At 43.0% G+C, this 19,217-nt stretch overlaps 1 protein-coding gene across 1 annotated transcript in view; it reads right to left on the bottom strand.

Moving 5' to 3' along the window:
• Window positions 1–2: 2 nt before the first annotated feature.
• THAP10 (THAP domain containing 10) overlaps window positions 3–19,217 on the bottom strand; it is a 30,099-nt gene continuing 10,884 nt past the window's right edge. Inside the window, exon 4 of the mRNA XM_060618137.3 lies at window positions 3–82. The gene's annotated coding sequence lies outside the window, so the exon portion shown is untranslated. The remainder of the gene's footprint in view (window positions 83–19,217) is intronic.

The raw sequence follows: 19,217 nt of genomic DNA, 5'->3' as shown, positions 1-19,217 counted from the left end.
CCTGGTCCGGATTGGACCTCAGTATCTACTCGTATACACTGTGATGTGGTTCTAGGTACCTCCAGACCAGGAAAATCTTAGCCTGAATGGGGAACACAGCATTCAAGTTGTTGACATGTATCTATCTCCGTTGTCAGTTAAGTAATCGGTATTTTTCTGGCCAATACACCAAACTCTTATAAGCTGAGGTAGCCTTTCAGAGCCAACTTAATTCTGAATACCCTGACAAAACAGAGGACCTCTCTGGGCAGGAAAGTAGCATCTTCTACAGTCCATGTCTAGCTTCAATCAGAACTAAGATACCCATCCACAGGCATGAGGTGTTCGATGAGACTTGTCCATCAACATACATGGACCCTTGCTTAATAAACTCGATCCCCAGTTGTAGATGGATACAGAGCCACCCAATTAGAGATTACATTTCCCAGCATGCTTTGTGCATCGTTATAACCATGCAACCACATTCTGGCCAATAAGATATTTTGTCCTACTTCTGGGTTGTGTTTCTAAAAATGCAGATGTGCCTCTCTGGCCTTTTCCATCTACCTCTTAGCTGGAGCAGCCATGGAAGATCTGGGCATAAAGAGACTAGCTAACAAGTAACTAGCACATGTTAAAGGTAACAGAACCAACAACCAGACCTTGGACTTGTTCGGTGGACCATAATCTGGACCATCATTTGGAAAAAAGAAAAAGAAAAGAAAAGAAACACATACCCTGTTTAATCCTGTATTCTGAGATATTTTTGTTACAGTAGCTTAGTCTATATCCTCACTAATACCCGAGGATTTATTAAGATTGAATGAGATAACATATGAAATTACCTAGTTCAGGATGCAGGACATAGCAGCCACTCAATAAATTAGTGCTGAGTTTGAATTTGAAAAATTTGACAACTCAGTAATATTTATTGCATGACAAAAGTGTACAGATGATGTGGTGAGAATGATGTAGAATTCAAAAAGGAATAGAATATGGTCCCCCTTTCCAGGAGCTCATATTCTATTTTTTGTTTTTTGAGGAAGAGAGAGAGAGAATCCCAAGCAGGCTCCGTGTTGTCAGTGCAGAGCCCGACTGGGGGCTCGATCTCATGACCCTGGGATCATGATGTGAGCCGAAACCAAGAGCTAGATGCTCAACTGACAGCAACAACCAGGTGCCTCTAGGAGTTCATATTCTAACAGGAGAATGGGCTTCTTTCCTCTTTCTTCTCATCCTCTTGTGAGAGTCCCATCACCTGCATTGTTAGTGGAAGTCCAGCCGTTGCCACAAGAGGGGAGAACAGTGGGGGCTTCCAAAAGGCTGTCAGCTACCGTCTCCCCACTCCCCTAGGTTTGAGGTTCCCCCCACAAAAGCAACAACCTCTCAAGTTTGGGTCCCACCATTTAAAAATAACACCTGGCTGTTATGACATTGTTTTCTTTGCGGTATATTATCAAATTGGGTTGGCACCTACTTCAGAGAGAGTATTGAAGTTTTGCCTGCCACGTATGCCTTGTGGAGAATTAGCCTGTCAAGCTGAGGGTGCGTACGCAACATTAAGAATAGATGGATTTGATGTAGGGGGAGGGAAGAGAGAGGAAGGCTGGGAGAATGTTCAGAAACTTCATGGGTATAGGTCATGAGCAGAAAAGCCAAAGAACATACACGAAAGAACTCATTATCTTCTTGAGGAAAAGCCTGAAGAACTTATATTGAGCTGGACCATAGAGAATAAGGCAACCAGCTGCGTTCTGTGGTCAGAAGGGTGAGCTCATCCCTGGTCCTCCAATTCTTAGGAAGACACATAGCAGCCAATGCATCTCCCTGATTATGGCGAGAACTCAGGTCAGAGATTCTGCACCTTAGAATCACCTGAGGAGCTTTAAAAAACTCTGACGCCCAGGCTGCACCCCCACTCAAGTAGGTTCTGGAGGTGAGACCCAGGCATCAGGATCTTTCAAAGCTCCCAAAGCAGTTCCAATATGCAGCAAAGGTTACGACCTCTGTGTTAGATCTTTCGAGCTCGAATTCTCCAGACCCCTCTCCCCACCAGATCTGGAGACTGGCCACTGGCTCACCCGATCTCCAGGAGCAAGTCACCAGCACAATTCAACCCCAGATTTTTCCCAGGGTTCATTGAGATATTGGGTGACTGACTCCCAAGATGAATTTCTCAGTTGTAGCATTTCTCAGCAGGCGCAGGCTTCAGACCAGGTTGCTCCAACCATCGCATATGTTGTGCATAACACAAGAATGCTTGGCAGAGGGGGTGAAGGGGCTGACATTACTTTGCTTACCAAGTTGTAAGCCTTGGATTTGGTGCAACTAAAAAGGGAAAGGGTGCCTAATTCTCAAAGGAGCTGAAGGGCTAGCAGTGTTCCTGGTTCGAGCCTGCCTGAGGCAGAGGCAAAGAGAGACTCAAGGACCCTCTGCATCATGATTGCCTGGAATCTTATTAAAACACAAGTTCCTGGGCCCTCACCCCAGATCTAATGAATCAGGTCTCTGGGGATGGGGCCCCAGAAATCTGTGTTTTAAACAATATCTAAAGTTGGGTGAATGCTGGTCTAGGGTAGGGGACGGTCTTTCAATAAAAATAGAGTACCTCTGGGGTACCTAGGTGGCTCAGTAGGCTGAGCGACCAACTCTTGATTTCAGTTCAGGTCATGATTCTAGGGTCGTGGGATCATGCCCTGTGCTGGGCTCCGAGCTGAGTGTAGAGTCTCCTTCAGATTCTCTCTCTCTCTCTCTCTCTCTCTCTCTCTGCTCCTCTCCCCTGCTCGCATGCGGTCTAAAATAAAAATAAATAAATAAATAAATTGAGTCCCTCTTACATGCCAGGCCGATGCCACCTTTCAGGGATTTAAGAGGCAAATAAAACCTCACCTCTTACTCAAACATCCCGATCTAGTGGGAGACATGAACAGAAAGAGTGGGTCCCAGAAGGGGCCCAAGCTAGGATTCACATGGGTCTGGCATATTCGGAGAACCAGAGAGCAGACCCAGAAATCTCTGCCGGAAGAACAGAAGCTCCTCCCAGGAGGAGTCATCCCAGGGAAGTGGGAGCCAGGCACCACAAGCCAGACCCACCGACAAAGCCTCCATTGTCAGAAAGGAGGAGCGGTTTGGGGGGCAGCTTAGTGCGTGACATGTCTTTGCGTGTGGGCCAAGGCCCCACTACCAGCTCCTGTTGATGCCTCGTGTTTATATATCTGAGTGTGGGTGGAAAGCTGGGGCTTGTGCATGAAAACTGAAAGAGCTGTTTCCTTACAACCCATGTAACTGGGCAAAAGGAATATGTCTTCGCGACCTCACTAGCTGAACATACACACGAAGCAGGAGCCATTCTCTGCCACTGCGTATGACAATATCTCACAACTCTGACACTTCCTGAGCCCTTCCTTGGCTGCGGGAGGAGGCCTGTGGCACCTGTTGGACGCAGCTGTGCCCAGGGGAAAGGGCATTGTCTAGCAGAGAAGTGCTGAGACAATAGAAGAAGGATAACCAGGTGATGCCCAGCTACACTTGTCCTTTCAGACATGGGAGACACTGCAGGGAATGCCCACAGACACTTGGGGAGTGTTGGGGTGGGGGAGTAGCTAAGATCCTACTCATCTTTCAGATTTCAGCTAAAACATCACTTACTTGGGTGGACCTTCCTTTCTAGAGTCAGCAATTTAGTGCCTAATAAAGTCCATTAACTCAGATGTGGAGACAATGTAACTCTTTGCGGTAAAGGAAACTGAATATTAGTTTTAGTTCAGGCTCTTCCCATAACTGGGATTTGGATAAAGATTCCAGGCATCTGGTCACCAGGCAGCTGTTTCCTCATGAATCCGACTACTGAGATGTCTAGATCATCAGGCAGGGGCTTTTTTGGCTGTTTCAATGCCAACTTTGGGGCCCGGAGATGTTTGCGAGGCTCACTATGATCCCGTATGCCTAGAGTCCATGCCACTGGCACACAATTATTTTCCTCCCTTTTAGTCTTGCTTCCATTCGAGAGGAATCATTGTCTGGTTCAAGGAGAAGCTGCTCTCGTCTCAAACCCTGTTCTGCTCAATGGTTGCTGACTTCTTTCCCAAAACGTTTTATTATTTTTACACAGAAAGGTTGAGAGAATAATAAATAAATATCCCTATAAACCCTACTGGATTAAAAATTGTTAGGGGTGCCTGGGTGGCTCAGTCAGTTGAGCGTCCGACTCTTGACTTTGGCTCAGGTCATGATCCCAGGGTCATGGGATCGAGCTCAGTGCAGAGCCTGCTTAAGATTCTCTCTCGCTCGCTCTCTCTCTCTCCTCCTCCTCCTCCTTCTTCTCCTCCTCCTCCTCCTCCTCCTCCTCCTCCTCCTCTCCTTTGCTCATGTGTGTGCACACCCTCTCTAAAATAAAATAAAATAAAATAAAATAAAATAAAATAAAATAAAATAAAATAAAAATATTTTAAAAAATTGTTAAAGGAGCACCTGGGTGGCTCAGTCGGTTGAGCGTATGACTTCGGCTCAGGTCATGATCTCACAGTTCGAGGGTTTGAGCCCCACATGGGGCTCTGTGCTGACAGCTCAGAGCCTGGAGCCTGCTTCAGATTCTGTGTCTCCTTCTTTCTCTGCCCCTCCGCCGCTCATGCTCTGTCTCTCTCTGTCTCTCAAAAATAAATAAATGTAAAAAAAAATGTTTTTTGTTAAAATTTTGCCATCATTGTTGCCTCGCCAGTATGTACTCACTCCGGCCTATGTCTTCTAACAATAAAGGCATTTGCCTGCATAACTCTAGTACAATGGCCACATGTAACAAAATTATCAGTAGTTCCACAAAATCACCACTATCTAGTTCATATTTGCATTCCCCGTAAATGTTCCATTCCAATAATTTTTTATGCCTAAAAACAAAAGCCAAGACCAATGAAGAGTCACACATTACATTTTCCCTGTATGTTCTTCTAGTCTGCTTTTTTTAAATGCTTATTCATTTTTTGAGAGAGATAGAGAGAGACAGAGCATGAGCAGGGGAGGGACAGAGAAAGAGGGAGACACAGAATCTGAAGCAGGATCCAGGCTCCAAGCTGTCAGCCCAGGGCTCACCGTGGGGCCCAGACTCACGAACCACAAGATCCTGACCTGAGCCGAAGTCAGATACTCAACTGACTGAGCCACCCAGCCGCCCCTCTTTCTAGTCTATGTTAATCTAGAACGACACCTCCAACTTTTTATATGGTAGTTGTTGCTGCTTCACGGCACTGGCTTTTTGAAGGAAGGGATTGGCTTTTTGAAGTTAACCGAAAGGACTCAGGCTTTTGGAAACAAAACCCAGAGAATCAACTTCATACCTTCTGTGAGGCAAGAAGTGTAACTAACTCTTCCTGGTTTGCTTGGGGCTGAGGGTTTTTTCTGACCATGGGACTTTTAGTGCCCAAACGAAGAAAGGCCCACAGAAACAATGTTGAGTTGGTCACATGAGAGGCCAGGAGGCACAAAATCTGATACTTGCTTGAATGGTTGCAAGGCAACAATTTTACAGGGTAAAACTCTAAAAAATAATAATAATAATAACCCAATATGATGCAGCCACACTTGATCAATAAATGTTTTCATAGTGTTCTGTGCTTACCTTTTCAGAACGCTTGTCATATTTTTGACTCTGTTTCACATCTAAATTTTCCAATAGACAGTAAACTCCATGAAGGCAGGGACACATATGTCTTCCTCATGACTCTAATCCCGCTATATCCCTGTAATCCCACTACATATATATTTACTTTTTAATTTTTTACTGTTTATTTATTTTTGAGAGACAGAGAGAGAGACACACACAGAGTGCGAGTGGGGGAGGGGCAGAGAGCAAGAGGGAGACACAGAATCCCAAGCAGGCTCCAGGCTCTGAGCTGTCGGCACAGAGCCCGTCGCGGGGCTTGAACCACAAACTGCGAGATCATGACCTGAGCTGAAGACGGACGCTTAACCAACTGAGCCACCCGGGCACCTCCTTTTTTGTTTTTTGTTTTTTTAATTTTTTAATGCTGGTACGTATTAAGCACTTATTAAATATTTATTGAATGAAGGAATAATTGAATGGTGTCCAGGAATTTTAGAACTGAATGTACAAAACAAAATTCAACATGTATTTTCAGAATGCCCAGCTAAGAAATTTTTAAACAGAACGCAGTGCTAGTCGGTAATCTCCATCCCTTCATTACTGAGTGTTGTTATTAGCTTATGTCGCCTGCATGCTTGTCTAAACCAGCATCCTATGTCATTGTTCTGGCCTTATAGGTGAGACTCTGGAAGTTTCAATAATCTTCAGGATCAAATTCATACTTTGGCTTCTAAGTTCTCAGAGACTTCATGTGATGAGGGGAGAGAGTATCTGGGAATCTGGAAACATTTAACCCAGTACTAAGCAACCCTGGCCCATGTACCAGGGTCCTAAGGAAATCAATCACACTGTAAGAAATTTCAGTTAAATCAGGTGGAAATTAAAATAATAATTCTCCTCAGTCTTTATCCTGTTTTCTAAGTTTGAACCCCTCAGGGCCATTGCATGACTGGTCTCTGAGAGGCCAAGAAGGAGGGGCTGGGGTTCAGAAGGCAGTTGAAATATATGTAATTCTGGACATGGCCTGAGGTTTAAGTCATGTCTGCCTTTGGGGAAGTCTGGACTGGGGATTTTGTGACGGACTTGAAGTAGCATTGGGTACCTGTTGGTAAAGAATTCAGTTGGAGGCTGATCAGGGCTGGAATCGTGAAGGCCCAGAGCCCGGGACTGGCAAGGTCCAGGCGGATAACTCATTTCGATGTAGGCTTTCTCATTACTTTCTCCCTCCCGACAGGAGGCTCTGGTTGGGACCCTGGCTAATTCATAAAGGGATGCCTTTTTGCAGACTCCTTAGTTCAGAAGCTCACCAGAGAAAAGAGGCGTCGGGGTCACCGTGAACAATCAAAGACTGATAGACAAGAGCGTTTAGAAAAGAAAAGAACTTCCTGACGGTGAAGGGATTTTGAACTTCGCGATGAAATTTCTTTTCCTGAGTTTCAACAGAATATTTTTTATGTGTTCCTCATGCTAGGGTGGGGACAGAGGTAGTGAAAAGACACCAAGCCCTCTAAGGAGATAAAGGGAATGACCATTTGTGAAACAACGGCTGTGCGCCACGGGCCTGACTCCGTTTAATCTTTGCAGCGGTCTCAATGAGGTAACGTTCAGAAACTGACGTTTAGCAAAATTAAGTGACTTGTGAAAGGTTACGTGCCTGCTATGTGGCAGAGCATGAAAATTACATGTGTGCTGACACCAGATCCACGCTTTTCCTGCTCTACACCCTGCATTGTTCTAAGAGGTGCAATGGGGCTAAGGCCTGAACAGCCTCAGAAGTGGGGGCTTTATCAAGTCCAGGTGAAGAAGACGGCTGTAGCTGCCATGCTGTGTGCAGTCTTCTAAAAAGACTGAAAATCCCCAATTTTTTCTATCGCGCCTCCCAGCTGCCCTGAGATCCTGGCACGCGTTCCTCTTTTTTTTTTTTTTTTTTTAAGTTTATTTATTCATTTAGAGATAGAAGGGGAGAGAGAATCCCAAGCAGGGTCTATGCTATCAGCGCAGAGCTCAGTGGGGGGCTCAAACTTGCGAACCATGAGATCATGACCTGAGCAGAAATCAAGAGTCTGACGCTTCACCAGCTAAGCCACCCAGGCGCCCGGGGATGCATTGCTTTGAGATGAATACTGGGGGTCATGCCTCCCAGGGCCACTCTAAATGAACTAGTTTCATTCAGAGGCGGTGGGGCGAGGTGCTCTGTACTCCTCTGTCACCTCTATTCTGATGCATTCCAGATGTTCCAGCAGCTCCATTTCTCAGTATTAGCTGTGAACTTGAGAGCATTGTGTTATCCTTTCTCTTTGGCTTGATTGTCCTTGGCCCTTGGGGGAGGGGGGAGGGGTAACTAAGAGCCTGGAGGGTAGCCAGATTATTCCATTTTGCAATCTCCAGCCACAGCTGCTAAAGAAAACTTATATTGTGCTTTCGTTCAGTGGGGAAAACATGTTTTGTTTTGCGCTCTTGCGTAACCATGAAACATCTGGGGTAACTTAGCTTCAAACTTCCCTCCAGTGCCTCATTTAGGCTAAATGATACAGAAAAATGTTCACCTTGAAATGTAAGCTACAACACTGTAATAAGTCATTATGACGTGCATTTGGATCCATACCCAGGGAGTCACACAGGACTTATAACTCGGGACTCTCTAAAACTACCGCCTTTATCCTACGTTAAACAGTTTCTTATAAATGGTCAGGGCTCATAAACTAGCACTCAAAATGGGGAAGCACTTGGGAGGGCTTAGAAAGGATTCTCCAATGTTTTCAGCCGGTGGTTCTCAATCTTGAGTGGGCATGAGAGTCACCTATGAGACTCATTCAAACTCAAGTTGGTTCCACCCCCAGAGTTTCTGATTCAATAGGTCTAGGGCAGAGCTCAAGAATTTGCATTTCCATTAAGTTGCAGGTGATGCTGATGCTACTGGCCCGGGCACAATTTTTTTTTTTAATGTTTATTTATTTTTTAGAGAGAGAGACAGAGAGAGAGAGCAGGGGAAGGGCAGAGAAAGAGGGGGACACAGAATCCCGACGCGGGGTTCAAACTCACAGACCAGGAGATCATGACCTGAGCTGAAGTCGGAGGCTCAGCCAACTGAGCCACCCAGGTGCCCCTGGGGACCATATTTTGAGAATTTCAGCTTTAAACTTTAGTCAGCCTAAGTGAGAAATTAAATAGAATACATGGCATTGGCAAAAACTGTACACAGTGGCAGTGTCCAGTTTCGTGCTTTGTTTTACTTTTCTAAATGGGTAAGAGCTGGTCCTAAAATGAGCTGACCACACAGTCATTGCTGGTGGGGGGGACATGTTGGCACAAACTTTCCAGAAAGTGAATTGGCAGTAAAAAAATATATATTTAGGTGCATTGATCTAGTAGTCCCACTTCTAGGTATCTCTAAGAAATGATTCGAAAATATGCACAAAGGTACAGAAATGTTTATTGCAGCTTTATATTAAATAGTGGAGACTTGAAAAGCACATAAATATCTAATAGTATATATATATATACTAGTATTCATACAATGGAGTATTATGCAACCATCAAAGTGCTTGGAGAACATTCTTAATGATGAGAGGAAATGGTTATGATATACAACTAAACAGAAACCCCAAGGCACAAAGATGTATGTATAGTATATGAAGCATATTAATACATGTATATTGCTATAGCCAGCATACCATTTAAGGGAACACACTGAAATGTTAACAGGATGGCATTACATTTGTACTATGAATGTCAATCATTTCCTCCCAACCTGATCTTCTAAAATAATATAAATAGTATGTCCTACCCAAAGCCCCACCTTTTGAAATCCAAAAGGGGACTTTTTAGGCTCTCTTCCAGTGATAGGCGATTGGACCCTGCACAGACACCCGACCCAAGGTGAACCTATCAGGGACTCCCTCACAAAACTGGAGTATTAAACCCAGAGAGTGTTTGATAGCTGTAGAATGGAAATATGTAGATTTAGGGCTGTGGCCATCTTGGGGGGTATGCCAGTAGAGGAGGCTGGCCAGCACAGATCTATAGATCTATTGGTTATTACCGTCTACAATACAGGTTCGGTAGCTAAGTAGCACATGCAGGGGTACACACACACACACACACACACACACACACACACACATTCTCCTTAAAAACACAGTAGGGGGGCGCCTGGGTGGCTCGGTCGGTTGAGCGTCTGACTTCGGCTCAGGTCATGATCTCACGGTCCGTGAGTTCGAGCCCCACGTTGGGCTCTGTGCTGACAGCTCAGAGCCTGGAGCCTGTTTCAGAGTCTGTGTCTCCCTCTCTCTCTGCCCCTCCCCTGTTCATGCTCTGTCTCTCTCTGTCTCAAAAATAAATAAATGTTAAAAAAAAAAAAAAAAACACAGTGGGGAAACGTTGTAGATATTCAACTGGAATACTTTTATCTCTGTTATGACTCCAATAATGTCCCCCCCTTTTTTTGCCTTGAGCTAATTAGAGATGGTTTCTCTTCTTTGCAACGGCATCTTAAATTAACGGGTGACTTTTGTTTGTTTATTCATTCATGTTTTTTTTTTTTCTCTTAATCTCCCACACTGTGTTGTTGCGTTTCTTGATGGGAAAATATTATTAAAATGAAAGCACTGAGCTGCAGCTGAAAAATAATTATTTACTGGAAAGCTGCCTATTTGATTACTAGCCTCCACTGATAAACCTTCCTATTTTTGACACTCTGAACTTGAGAGGTCTTCTTTGGTTTCTTTCAGTTTGGTTCAAAATCCAGGGGACAGTTTATCTGAAGCTTGGAAATGTCCGTGCAAAATGTTTGTCCTCTACTGAGCTAAGCTCTGTCATTTCCCCCCAGCAACTCTGTGAGGAGTTCAACAGCAAAGACAGTTGCCGAAAAGAGTCATGGTTTTCCCCATCGACTTGAAGATTGGAATGGGTGAGTCATCCTCAAATTGAGTTGGGAGGGATTGCTACAGAACAGCCCACATTTTGTCACAAAACTTTTGCTGTAATATCATACTAGTTCAAGTGTGGTTTTTCAGTTTTAGAAATACGTGTGAATGCCATATTGGTTGGTTACCACTATTTTGTGACAGGTCAGATTCACGTGAAGTTGCATCAACCAACCCCAAAGGGTGATACAGTTCAGGACAGGACTATTTGGAATAAGCCTGTTAGGTCATTGTTATCCTTCTCAGGATCATCACCTCACCACCTCTTCCACTGAGAACCGAATTCTAACTAGCGCATGGCTGAAATTAGTTTTAAGAATTTTTAGATATGCTGTGTGATATTTAAGGGAAGGACTGACTCTGCCATGTTTGATGAATGAATGAGAAATCACTCATATTGTGCTAGAGCTGAATGGAAGGGATGAATGCTTAGAAGTAGCATCCCAAGGGGTCCAGTTTGGGGGACCTAGACTGTGGATTAGAAGCCTGGGATGATGTTGGGGATAAAATCATGATACAATGTAGGGGTTCCCAAAGTGCGTGTTTTCTAAAAGGATGAGAAAACTGTCAAGAAGGAGAGAGTTATTGGCACTGTAATAACAGAGGAAGTTTGGGGCACCTGGGTGGTTCAGTCGATTGAGCATCTGACTCTTGATATTGGCTCAAGTGGGGATATCACATGCATAAGATTGAGCCTCACATAGGGCTCTGTGCAGAGTATGGAGCCTGCTTGGGATTATCTCTCTCCCTCTTTCCTTGACTCTCCCTGGCTTGTGCTCACACACACATTCTCTTTCTCAGAATAAATAAATAAACTTAAAAAAGATAATAGTATAGGAAATTCAGGCAGAGAAGTTAAGTTCCACAGGCAGAATCTAAAAAAAGCTGTTACGGGGGGCACCTGGGTGGCTCAGTTGGTTAAGCGCCAGACTTTGGCTCAGGTCATGATCTCACAGTTCCTGAGTTTGAGCCCTGCATCAGGCTCTGTGCTGACAGCTCAGAGCCTGGAGGCTGATTCAGATTCTATGTCTCCCTCTGTCTCTGCCCCTCCCTCACTTGTGCCCTGTCTCTCTCTCAAAAATAAATAAACATTAAAAAAATTTTAATAAAAAGATAAAAATAAAATAAAATAAAAAAGCTGTTGTGTTCATGCATGAGGAGAGTGGTCTGGATCTGAAACCGTGGAGTGGACCTGTGCCTACAGAGACAGGACCTTATTTTCCAAGACATTCCAATACCTGTGAAAGACACGACTTTTAATGATGCACTGCCAAGCAGAGAGCACCTAAGTCTAAACCTGCAGTTGACCCAATTTATTAACAGCCATACTCTGCTAATCCCTTATTTAGGTAAAATATCATGTATAATCAGAATGACTAATTAAACCTAGGATGACATACGATAGGATGAGGGGAGGGTCAAGATGAGGTAGGAACTAGAGAATACTGATTGCCATTTCTTTAAGAAGTCTTTGCCTATATCTATCTATCTATCTATCTATCTATCTATCTATCTATCTATCTATCTACATTGGAGCATTTCCTATATACTATGCTACCCCACAATGTAATGACTTAAAAAGCAACCATTAATTTATCTCATGATTCAGTGGGTTGGTTGAGAAGGTCTTCTGTCTGAACAGGTATGGCTGATAACCTTGGGCTTGCTCACGTTTCTCCACTCGGCTGGCATGTCAGCGGTGGCTGGATAAATCTAGAATGGCCTCACTCGTATGTTTGGTATTTAGAAGGCTCTAGGAAGGGTCTGGCTGCTTTTCTTCTCTTCCTCTAGTGGGCTGGCTTGGGCTCATTTACGTGGGAGTTCCAGGGTTCCAACCACAGCTAGAGGACAACCCCAGTGCTCTAGCACTTTCAAAGCCCCGGCATGAATCACTTTTGTTAATGTCCCATTGGCCAAAGTGAGTCATATGGCCAAGTCAGATTCAAGGAGTGGACAAAGAGATTGCACCTCTTGACAGGTATGGAAGAATTTATGGCCATTTAGAAAAATCTACCCCAACAAGATATTAGAGTTGGTAAAAATAAATAAATAAATAAACTAGTAAGCCATTAGAACTGTAGAGAAGGGGCTAAAAGGTGACAGTGATTGACTATAGAAATTCTTCATTTCCTGGTGGTGTTAGCAAAACAGAACCTGAATGTCATTTAGTGCAGCCAAGGAATACTCTGTATAGAGATTGCCCTGGGTTGTGTTATCTCAGGGCCCAACACACTTTTGAGGCTCTAAATAGAACTGTAAATACCATCTTGGAACAATCCTGGAAGTGCCCTAGATGTCTGGGATTCATCTGTTTTGAAACTAACCAGGCAGGGATAATGCCCTTGGAATATCTGAAACCCCCATCCCTCCTGGTCTAGGTAGGGGAAAGGACCTACCTTCTCTTTTCAAGGACAGGGATTAAGAACCAGAAGTGCACATTGTTGGTGGGTGAGGAGCAATGACAAGGTAGTCCTGGAGACGGGAAGAGGAAGGACGTGAATGGTAAACTTGCTCTCAGGGGGAAGCAATCAAAATTAATAATAATCTGGAGAATATGACCTGGAGGAAAGGTTAGGAAGCCTTTAAAGGGCAGGTGGAAGAAATGTGATAGTCTCTTGAAGCAGACTGAATGGTTTTTAAGAATGATGAGCTAAGGGAGGTTTCAATCTCAATCCTGCCACTAGCCAGTTAGTTACGTGACCGTGCACAAACCACCTACTTCAGTGTTTTCATTGACAAAACTACCATTGACACAATCACCATTTGACTGGGTGATTTTTTCCAAAGGTCTTTCCAGCTCTAACATCTTCACAGAAACTAGAAAAAGAAGCAAAAGATTGATTGGCATTTTTACGTGAAGGGAATGGGGCTGTGTTAGAAGGAATCCCCTTCAGAGAGCATTGGAGCAGGTGTTAGGAAGATTTGCAATCTCTAGAACTTTCACAGGGCTCGAACTCATGAACTATGAGTTCATGACCTGAGCTGAAATCGAGAGCCAGATGCTTAACTGACTGAGCCACCCAGGTGCCCCATAGAACTTTAAAACCATGATAGATCCCCATCATTCATTCGATGGACGTTAACTGAACATTAACCACATGCCAGACAAAGCAGTCAGCTAACGATGGCAGCTTGCTCCTGCTCCTGTGGAACTTACAGGATCATTTGGGTTTGATCAAATGATTCTAGAAAAAAATTAGGATTTGTAAGCACATCTAGCTTTATTATTCAGTCATTTCTGATGAAGAGTGGGATTGGATTTCTCAGAAATGGGGACACTGGATTGCTGAGACAATTGCAGGCAGGGATTACATCAGATGCCTTCTCTGATCCTTAGTTTCTTCATGTGCAAAATAAAAAGGGCATACTAGAGCATTCCTAAAGTCTCATTCAGCTCCAAAAATTTAATGTGGCCGCCCAGCAGTCCTTAAGTGCTTTAGCTCAGCAACCCCATCTAGTGTCACTGTGTGCACCTTAGTAGAAAACATCCATTAGTCATTCTAGCACTGAGGAAGGGCAGTGAAGAGGCCAGACATAGCTGGAGACCGGCTTGAGACTCAAGATATCAGAGGAAGGGAGCGATGGTTATCATAATGAACACTGACATGATTTTTGCTATGTGTCAGCCAGCGTTCTCGGTGGCTACTACTCATGTAATTCTCATAACAAACCTGCGATAGAGGTGCTCCTAACACCCTTACTTTCCAGATAAGGAAACAGGGCACAAGAACATAACTTGCCTGGTAAGTGGCAGCACCAGAATTCAAGGCCAGGTAGTGAGTGAGCTCCAGAGGCCATTCTCTGCTCCACCATACTTTCCTGCCTCTAGCTAAGAGTCACAGAGTGCTTACCATGTGACAGGCACTGTTCTAAGAGCGCTGCATGGTGGACGTCCTCTAATCCTCTCGACAGAAATCAGATGTAGATAATAAAATCCCCGTTTTTCAGATGAGAAGACATAACCCCAGGGAGATGATGTAATTTTTCTAAACTCATATAGTTGATAAGTGGTGGGGCTTCAGTACCCAACCAGGGTGGAAACCAAAAGATGCATCCAGGCTGCTGCCACCTCCCTAGAATTTTTCTCCCATTTTCTCAAATGTCACGGCTTCATTTTTATTGGTACAAAAGGGGAGAGGCAAGTATCAAATGCCAGGCAGAGCTTGTGTGCCAATTATCTGAAGAGCCCATTCCTGAATATTCAGAAGGTTGTTAATTGCATTAATGGATAATGCAGGCTCGCATGCATTTTCTTGGTCCCTCCTACTTATCATTTTGCAGCAAATTTGCCAGGTAAGTAATGAAGACATTAAGTGCCACAGGAGATTTATAAGCTGTCCTTCAGGAATCTTATATCACAGCCTCAACAATCACTTTTACGTAAATACCTCCCCAGACTATATCTCCTAAACTCACCACTGCAATCGACTAAAGGACGCATCCACTTTCCAGTTCCATTATCCTCTCAAACTCAACTTTCAGTACTTATTTAGCAAATATTTACAAGCACTCACTGTGTGCTAAGCACATACGCAAAACCCTTGGGCTCTCAGAACAATGCTTGGCACATGGGGATACTAATGTAAGTCCTTATTTTCAAGTTTTACAGAGCCTACTGGGGGAGATTGGTCAACAGTCACAATACAAGGAGATAAATGTTGTGATGGCTAAGCATGACACACTTTGGTGTATGCAGTGACATTTCATCCAGTCTTAAGACAGAGGTAAGCGTAGGATCAGGATCAGGGCACCTGGGTGGCTCAGTCAGTTAAGCGTCTGGCTCTTGATTTCGGCTCAGGTCGTGATCTCATGATTCGTGGGCCCGAGCCCTGTGTAGGGCTCTGTGCTGACAGTGTGGAGCTTGCTTGGGATTCCCTCTTTCTTCCTTTCTCTCCGCCCCTCCCGCATTCTCTCTAAATAAATAAATAAACTTAAAAAAAAAAAAAAAAAAAAAAAAAGACTGAAGAGTAGGGTCAGGAAGGGTTTCTCAGACAACTGACTCCCAAAATTGAAATCAGAACCTTTCTCCCCAGACTGACTGCTTCTTATTTCTACTAAGTGTTCTCCCATTTTAGCTGCCCCGGCTTGGAAACTCATTGTTTACTCTGTCCTTGTTCACAAATCCAGAGACTAACCTAATATTCATGTCTAGGATGTCCAGTCAATTCTTCCTTCTCAGTATCACCTCCCTTCTGTGCCTTTCTCACTCTAGTTCAATCTTGGATCTTCTCAAGCCAGGACTACTGCAAAAGTCTGTTCTCTTAGCCCCAACAAATTCTCTCCTTGCTGATTCTTCCCACACGATACTCCAGATTCAGTCACCTAATGTACTTCCCAGCTCAAAAACCTCAAAATGTCATTCAGCACCCAAAGGATAAAGGCCGATCTCTTTTCTGGCAACATTCTGCCCCCTTTCTCCTCCCTCCATCGGAATCTTCCACAATTCCCTTGTAAAAGCCTCTGCCTTCAGTCTAAGGATGCCACCACCATCCCTTCAAGCCACCCACTCTGCTCTTTCTGCATTTATGCCTGTGTTGACTTTTTCTTTGCTCAGTTTTTTTAAAAAAAATTTAGTGCTTATTTATTTTTGAGAGAGAGACAGGGGGCAGAAAGAGAGGGAGACACAGAATCCGAAGCAGGCTCCAGGCTCTGAGCTGTCAACACAGAGCCCAACTCAGGGCTTGAACTCAAGAGCCGTGAGATCATGACCTGAGCCAAGATCAAATGCTTAACCGACTAAGCCATCCAGGCGCCCCTGCTCAGTTTTTTGTTTGTTTGTTTGTTTTTAATGTAGCATATCTATATCCTCTCTCTCCTGAAATGGCAACTCCAATTTTACCTCTTCTGTGAAGTCTACCTTAAAAAAACTACAGAATTTATTGTTTGTACTAGTGATTTGGCAATTAGCGTGTATTGCTCTTTTCTTTAGTCAACTTTATAAAGGTATAATCTACACCACCACAGGGATATGTACCAATGTAACTATCACATCAGGAAATAAAACACCCACATTAGCCCAAACATTTCCTTCTCCCCTTTGCAGGTCGTTTCCTACCTGCCCCAGTCCTAGGCAACTGCTGATTTTCTTTCTGTTACTACAGATTGATTCTCTCTCTCTCTCTCTCTCTCGAATTCTGTGCAAGTGGAAATATCAAGCATGTGCTCTTATTTGAATCTGGATTTTTTTCACTCGGCATAACGTTTTCAAGATTCATCCATGTTGTTACATGCTTGTTCTCTTTTATTGTTGGGAGAATTCCACTGTCTGGATATACTATAATTTGCTTATCCATTCACCTGTTCATGAACATTTGGGTTGTTTTCAGTTTTAGGCTCATAAACATCTGTGTAAAAGTCTTTGTGTAGACATGTATTTTAATTTCTCTTGGATAAATACTTAGGAGTTGAATTGCTTGGTTGAATGATATGGGTTGTTACCTTTATAAGAGTTTGCCAAACTGTTTTCTAAAGCAGTTTTAATATTTTACATTCTCATCAACCGTGTCTCAGAGTGCCGGATACTTCCTCTCTATCCAACACTTGGGTTATTCTAAACCGTTTGTATTTCTATATTGTAAATTGTATTGATTTTTTAATTTCACTTTCATTGTTCATGGCTAATATGTAACAATACAATTGGTTTTTATACATTACTAAACTCACTTATTAATTCTATTAGCTTTTTTGTAGATCCCATAGGCATTTCTATGTACATGATCTATATTTAAAAAGCTTTATATTTTCCTTTTATTAATTTTTTTTTTAATTTTCGAGAGAGAAAGCACATGCAAATGGGGGAGAGGAACAGAGGGAGAGAATCTTAAGCAGGCTTCAGGCTCAGTGTGGAGCCCCATGCGGGGCTGGATCCCACGACCCTGGGATCACGACCTAAGCTGAAATCAAGAGTTGGACGCTCAAACAACTGAGTCACTGTGGTACCCCTATATCTTCCTTTTCAACTTCTATGCATTGTATTATTCTTTTTTCTTTTTGCCTATAGTGCACTAATTAGGATCTTCACTACAATGTTGGCTAGAAGTACTGACAAATGGATATCCTTGCCTTGTTCCTGATTCTTATTCCTGATAAAGCTTTCAGCCCTTGAACATTAACTATGGTATTATTGGTATATACATCATGGCTGCCATTTATCAGACTGAGAAAGTTCCCTTCTATTCCTAGTTTGCTGAAAGTTTTTATCATAAATGGATCTTGATTTTTGTCAAATACTCTCTCTAAATCTAATGAGGTGTTCATGTGATTTTTCTCCTTTATTCTCTTAACGTGGTGATTGCATTGTTTGATTTTTGAGTGTGAAGCTAATCTTGCAGTGTTGAGCTAAACTATACTTGGACATGATGTATTATTGTTATATTGCAGGATAGGTTTGCTAATAGTTTGTTAAGGATATTTGCACCTACATTCACATTGGGATATTGCTTTGTAATTTCTTATGTCTTTGCCCAGTTTCGGTAATAGGATAATGTCGAGTTCATGAGATGGAAAGTGTTCCCTAATCCTTCTCTTGAAAGAGTTTACGTAACATTTACATTTTTTTCTTATGTGTTTGATAGAACTTATAAGTGAAGTCATCTGGGCATAGAATTTTCTTTGCGAAAGGATTATAATTACAAATTCAATTTCTTTAATAGATATAGAGTGATTCAGGTTTTCTGTTTCTTCTTGTGTCAGTTTTGATAGCTTGTCTCTTTTCAGCTCTAGAATTTCCATTTGGTTCTTTTTTATAGTTTCCTTTTCTCTTCTTAGATTCTCTATCTCTTCATTTGGTATTACTGTATTTTTCTGTTTGAACACATTTAAAACAGCTCTTCTAAAGTTCTTCTCTGCTCAGTACAACTTCTGGTTATCGTGGAGTTGGTTTCTATTATTTCCTATGTCTTGATTATGGATCACACTTTTCCAATTTCTCCACATGACTAGTAATTTTTAGTATTATGCTGGACATTTTAGACGATAAATTCTGTCATCTTATTCTAAAGCATGAAGGATTTTGTTCTAACAGCTAGTTAACTTGGCTGGACTCAGACTCCAAGCTGTTTCCCCTATGGTGTAGCTAAGCTAAGGCTTCCAGCTGTTGCTTTCTACCGGGATCCCTGAGGTCTCTCCATACAACATATGTGTACTTCAGTGATTAGTCAAAGATTTGGGGGGTTGATAAGCAGATTTGGTCCTCCTCCCCAGTGGCTTCTACTTTTCTTTGACTTGCCCCACCACTTTTCACTTCAGGCGTCCTTAATTTTCAACTTTGACTCCTCACACCAGTAAGATGGTAACTTTCTGCTTGAGTTCCAGCTGCCCTCCACAGCATGGAACAGGGAGTGTACTCAGGCGGGAAGGCTCACAAAGGACATCTCGCCCACTGCAGTTCACCTCTTTTAAGGCTGACTTGCTATTTCTACCCGCTTTTGATGCTCCCCAGGTCCTTCAAAGTTGTTTTCTATACATGTTATCCATGGGACGGTTAATCTGATACAAGCTTCCTTGCCACTAACAGAATAGGAACTGCCCTATTTGCTTCCATGGGGAAATGTGGGGAGATTTAAAAGAAAATGACACCATCACCACCATCATCTCTTCAGAATTCCCATTGAGAAATATTTTTGACAGAGCAAGCTTTATAGTCACACACTCTTGACATGTCTCTCTTCCCTTGCCTAAAGTCCAATGACTTCACATGTGAATCCACTTATGTTTTT

The sequence above is a fragment of the Panthera onca genome, chromosome B3 (assembly GCF_046562875.1).
Source record: "Panthera onca isolate mPanOnc1 chromosome B3, mPanOnc1 haplotype 2, whole genome shotgun sequence".
Classification (NCBI taxonomy): Eukaryota; Metazoa; Chordata; class Mammalia; order Carnivora; family Felidae; genus Panthera; species Panthera onca.
The sequence above is the reverse complement of the archived record's forward strand: the minus strand, read 5'-3'. Positions and strand labels throughout refer to the sequence as shown.